The 6000-nt window shown below is 44.6% G+C and overlaps 1 long non-coding RNA gene across 2 annotated transcripts in view; it reads left to right on the forward strand.

Moving 5' to 3' along the window:
- The window catches only part of LOC125740264 (uncharacterized), a 38236-nt gene extending 32629 nt beyond the window's left edge, over positions 1-5607 (forward strand). For both annotated transcript variants that reach the window (XR_007397492.1, XR_007397491.1), the window contains one exon: positions 4672-5607. This is a non-coding gene — a long non-coding RNA (uncharacterized LOC125740264). The remainder of the gene's footprint in view (positions 1-4671) is intronic.
- Positions 5608-6000: the final 393 nt, after the last annotated feature.

Genomic DNA, 6000 nt, shown 5'->3' on the forward strand with positions numbered 1-6000 from the left:
TTGGCAGGGAGTGTAGATGTCCCATAGATCGGCAGGGAGTGTAGATGTCCCATACATCGGCAGGGAGTGTAGATGTCCCATAGATCGGCAGGGAGTGTAGATGCCCCATAGATCGACAGGGATTGTAGATGCCCCATAGATCGACAGGGATTGTAGATGTCCCATAGATCGACGGGGAGTGTAGATGTCCCATAGATCGACGGGGATTGTAGATGTCCCATAGATCGACGGGGAGTGTAGATGTCCCATAGATCGACGGGGATTGTAGATGCCCCATAGATCGACAGGGAGTGTAGATGTTCCATAGATCGACGGGGAGTGTAGATGTCCCATAGATTGGCAGGGAGTGTAGATGTCCCATAGATCGGCAGGGAGTGTAGATGTCCCATACATCGGCAGGGAGTGTAGATGTCCCATAGATCGGCAGGGAGTGTAGATGCCCCATAGATCGACAGGGATTGTAGATGCCCCATAGATCGACAGGGATTGTAGATGTCCCATAGATCGACGGGGAGTGTAGATGTCCCATAGATCGACAGGGATTGTAGATGTCCCATAGATCGACGGGGAGTGTAGATGTCCCATAGATCGACGGGGATTGTAGATGCCCCATAGATCGACAGGGATTGTAGATGCCCCATAGATCGACAGGGATTGTAGATGTCCCATAGATCGACGGGGAGTGTAGATGTCCCATATATTGACAGGGATTGTAGATGTCCCATAGATCGACAGAGATTGTAGATGTCCCATAGATCGACGGGGATTGTAGATGTCCCATAGATCGACGGGGAGTGTAGATGTCCCATAGATTGACAGGGATTGTAGATGTCCCATAGATCGACAGGGAGTGTAGATGTCCCATATATCGACAGGGAGTGTAGATGTCCCATAGATCGACAGGGAGTGTAGATGCTCCATAGATCGACAGGGAGTGTAGATGTCCCATATATCGACAGGGAGTGTAGATGCCCCATAGATCGACAGGGAGTGTAGATGTCCCATAGATCGACAGGGATTGTGGATGTCCCATAGATCGACAGGGATTGTAGATGTCCCATAGATCGACAGGGAGTGTAGATGTCCCATATATCGACAGGGAGTGTAGATGTCCCATATATCGACAGGGAGTGTAGATGTCCCATAGATCGACAGGGAGTGTAGATGTCCTCTTACAAGTTTGGACACCTTCTGTGAATTCAGCAACAGGCAAAACTGTCCGACACTAAGGGTGCTTTTCCATTACACCAGGTGCCATAGTCTTGGTACTTCGGGTACCAAAGTACCAAAAGTACCAAATGTACGGTACTTCAATGTGTTTGTCTTCTACATCAGTAAAAACAGGTACCTCTGAATGACATCACAGCACGAGGTGGGGTATTTTGTACTGAATTTGAAAAATGGCTGTCGTATATTATAGGGCTTGATATTAATACCAAAATCACATTGTTATGCACATGCAGTTGTCACATTGCTAGTGCACTAGATTAAGATAAGGGTTCGGGTTTTCCTTACTTTGAATTCTACATACAGACAATACTGCGCAGGGAGTTTAAGTTTTGCTAAAACATTTTGACTCTGTCATGGGAAAAAAACCTTAGCTAGCTTTACGATTTTAAATGTTATTCGTAATGTCTAATATATGTTTAAAAATCAGTTTGAACTATAATAGTTTACCTCCACTGCTTTTGCATGAGCATTGCATGCATTGCCCGAGACAATCATAATTATTTTCATCCTTGCTCTTTAAAGCACTCCTAGGCAGGTTTGTGAGAAACGGATGAACTTTGAATACCCAAATATTTATTACAACAAAATCACATCGGCAGGGCAGCACGCTATATGCGTGGTGTCCTAGTATATTAAACGAAATTCTTTTTAATTTTCTTGCCATGCAATCCTGATGTTTTTGTTCTATCTGTTCTTCCGACCAAATTGCAATATTTATTTCCGCTTTGTTTATCGTTGTTTTCCGATCACTGTTTTAAAGGTAACGTTTGTACTTGTGTTTCTGCAGGAGGCCATTTGCATAACTGATCGAAAAAAGAAACGCTTTTCAAGTCCCACCCTGAAGTACCGAACTACCAAAGAAGTACCCCAGTTTGTTTGGCAGTTTTGATACTGGAACTTCTGGTACTGGTACTTGACCAGAAGTCAATGGAAAAAACGAAAGTACCAAAAGTGTGGAAAAGCACCCTAAAAATTGCATGCTGTCCTGTTAAATGGCTGGTGCAGAGTTGCTGTCTGTTCACTGGGAAGACAGACCACGGCAGACCCCATGAGTGTGATCGCTTGTGTCAACTGGAGGCAAACAAGACATGCCACACTGGCGCCAGTGACCTGTTGGGTGGTGGATTATGAATTTCCAAGCCTCGGCTTCTGCTTCGTTTTCACTGACGCCGCGACTTATTAGGATGGCAAATATTTAGATTAGTTTATCCCAGACTTCACATTCCACCATCGGGAAAAGAAGGGAAATGAGACCCATAATGCACTTTCATGGACCTAGATCCCTCACCGAGAATTAATAGCAACCCTAAAACATATCTGGTCCTTGTGGACATACTTATCAGTAAATCAGCAGTGCTGAGTGCTAGTCTAAAGCTCTGCTTTTAAGCACAACTTCATAACTATTTACGAGCGCATCTTTGGAGACAGAGGACGTCGCCATACATTTTTAAGTTGTTCCCTCGCCGTTCGTGGTAATTCGGGTTAATTGCCAACCGATGTTCAAAGTGTTTTCGTGTTAAGTGACTTGCTAGTGAAAAACCAAAGCTTTTGTTAGTCAGAGTGAAGCGTGAATATCGCTAAGGCTTCGATGACACGGTGTTCAGGACACAAAGCTGGAGATAGTCTTTTCTTGTCAGGCTGCTTGTGGGGTGAACCGAGAGTGACAGGGAGAATTACTCCGAGTGACGGAAGAGAGGCGTTTGTTCAATGGAACTAGGACCTCCCCCCAACGGGGTCTAATTGACTGAGAAGAGCCCCAGCACATTATGTCAGGGTATGATGTGTGTCTGATTTTGGGTAATGACCCACAATGCACCAGTGCCAACTCTATAGACACCCAGTCGAACCCCATGTAAGAAAGTCTGTCCCTTCCACAGACTTTCTTGCTGTCAATAAGATCGTAGGAGAGAGTTTCATATTGGGAAGGAACACAATTTAATAATATAAACATAAAGATCTGTTTATTGGGGAGGGCAAATGAAGCCAAATTATATATTAATGTTTCTCTCGTGGTGTCAGCAATCTGACTGCTGCAGGAAAAAGTGACACTTCAGCCGCAGTCTGGGGGGGCCAGATGCGTGTTGTCAGCCCCCCCTCCACGGCTGGCCCTTCAGCTGTTCTCTCTGGACAACGATGGCTTGTTAATTGTTTTTTTTGTTTTTTTTTTTTTTACTGTGGGATTTTAAAAAAATTTAAAATTTTAAACGTCCAATAAAAACAAAGACAGCTGGAAGAAGGACGTTCCGGTCGCTTTGGGGACGAGGCCTGGGACGTGGAATCCCAGGAGCTCCTCTCAGGCCATGAGTAAACGGCCCAAGCATCCGGGGAAACTCGTGCTGGAACTGTGGGGCCGTTGTTCGGCTTGGCCATGACGGATATCCTGCATTTCCAGGCCTTGGTGGCCGTTTCTGGGCAGTTCATAGTTCTGTAATGATATAACCATGATGACTCTCTACACCTTGGACATTGGATTCCGTAAACTGAGGCTTCAGCCAGCACAGCCATGTGACATCATTCCAGCAGAAGGGACCCTGACTGCTTAATTATTCTCATTTTATTTTGATGCAATAAAACCCGATGAAGCTAAATGTACCGTAGTTTGGACAGAATCATACACAGAGCAGCTTTTATAAACAGAGAATGAGGTGGTTCGACTGGTTGGGTCTGAGACTGTAAAGACATTACGTGTAGAGCAGGTGAGCTAGATAACCAGTAGCCTTGTAGCGAGTTAACTATGTTAACTACAGGCAATTCAATAGACGTAGAAAACTTGTGTATTTCATTTTTTTGAAGGGCACCAAACTCTCATGCTTAGTATTGCAGAACATTAATACTCTTATGATGTTCTAAACAATGCCTACAATGCCTAGATTTATATGTACTTATAAACTTTACTAAAAGTTATGGGTCAGTGTTTTATTGGGGCCATTCACAGCTTATTTTTTAATTTAATCAAAAGTATTTCATTTTCAGTAACAATATACTTCTGCTCACTTGTAGTTCAAATAGCATGAAGAGAAAGGTATATGTGGAAGGTGTGTATCTCTGGACGAGTGTATATTAAATATATCTCACTAGACTGTTTTTGGATGAAGTCCTTTCTGCTTTTCAATTCAGTGCAATTTAACCCCAGTGTCACCCCAAGGTGCTGCACAGTGGTGCGCAGTAGAACATTACAGGATTATTTATACAGAATAACACAAAAATAGGGCAAAGAAAGAAAGAAAGAAAGAAAGATGATAATGGAGGAGAAGAACCTAAAATCCCCAAGTAGGGAGAAAAAAACCTCTGGGGCTCCAAGGTCAACTGGCTGCTCACCCCCCGCCCCCCCTGGGCAGACTAACATTATAAAAAATATAAACTCTCTGCCTCCTACATACGCGGTGCAGCTTGGATGAAATGCTGGAATTAACATGTAATCCCTGTTACTTGCATTCACAGAAATCACCACGACTACAGGGCACCGCCGTGCTTTTCCCCGCCTGACATTCAGCCTGGATTTGCTCAGGCGGTTCCGGCCCGCTTTCCGCACCACTCCTCTCCCTTTTAGGACGACATCCTCCTCCCATCTTCTCAGCAGCTGAGCGCTGAGTAGGTGCCGCTCTCCCGGGCCTGAGTGCGTCTCTCTGATCTGCGGACCCCTCGACGCGTCCCGCTAATGGAAGGCAGACAAAAACACTCGCTCCGCACGATTGCGTCTGTTTGCTGAGCTAAGTGGCTGGGAGCGCAGGGAGGACGGGACACGTTTCAGGGCTCGGCCGATGAAGGAGGACACAGGCGGTCCTACAGCAGCGCTGCAATTCGGCCGTAAAAGCTGGTGGATAGCCCTAAAAACATGGATGGGCCAAAATTCCTAACAAATTAAGGAATGATTCATATACCTTTCATCCATATTTTATACACCTGTAAATGCAATGAATTTCATATTAATGTATGTAAGTTACATAACGGTTTCTAGGCAATATAAAGACACCAACCCCTCTAACTGCATTGTTATTAGAAGGTATGAGATGTTTTTGAGAGATGTGCCACATCGTTCCTGGGATTCAGAAGACAGCATTTGACATCATAACGTGACTGAGATCAATATTGCGTTAGCAGCCTGAAGACCACTGATTGGTGAACATGCAGACAGCTCATACAGGTCACCCCATTGGACACTGGAAAAGACTGCCGACCAATGGAAGTCAAAGATGCAGTACATCGACAATGCTGCCACTGTGAGTAACGTGAACAAAATTCTAAGCTTCTGGAGAAAGACTAATAAGACCTTGGAAATTAAGTCGGTAAAGATGTTCAAGAAATCCAAACCATATCCACAGCACCTGGCGTGAGTAGCTTAGACTGATATTAAAGTAATCTGCTTGTAGAGCTGGATTTGAGACGCTTGGAAATTCTGTCACTTGAGCCTTGGCGGTAGGAGTATGTGGCGTGACTTGTGAACTGGAAGTAATTTTTCCCTGGGTCATGGCAGAAACATGGAGGGTGGATGGGTGGGGGTGGTTCACTTCAGGTAAAGATGCACAAGCCTGTAAGCGTGACTCTGCATGCGAGTAATAAAAAGCTTGATAAAAGCACATTGACAGTGTTCACATGTAAGCCAGACATTTACTAAGCTAGTGACTTTAAATGACTTTTAAAGACACCAGATAAGTACAGTTTGGTCACAGCACTGCACGGGCTGGTTGCATCTCACTCCTAGCTTGTGGGTGTTTTGACTCAGCGTCGACATTTAAAATTTAACACTGACTCAGAGTTAACATGAAAGAG

This window comes from Brienomyrus brachyistius, chromosome 4 (genome assembly GCF_023856365.1).
Source record: "Brienomyrus brachyistius isolate T26 chromosome 4, BBRACH_0.4, whole genome shotgun sequence".
Taxonomy (NCBI): Eukaryota; Metazoa; Chordata; class Actinopteri; order Osteoglossiformes; family Mormyridae; genus Brienomyrus; species Brienomyrus brachyistius.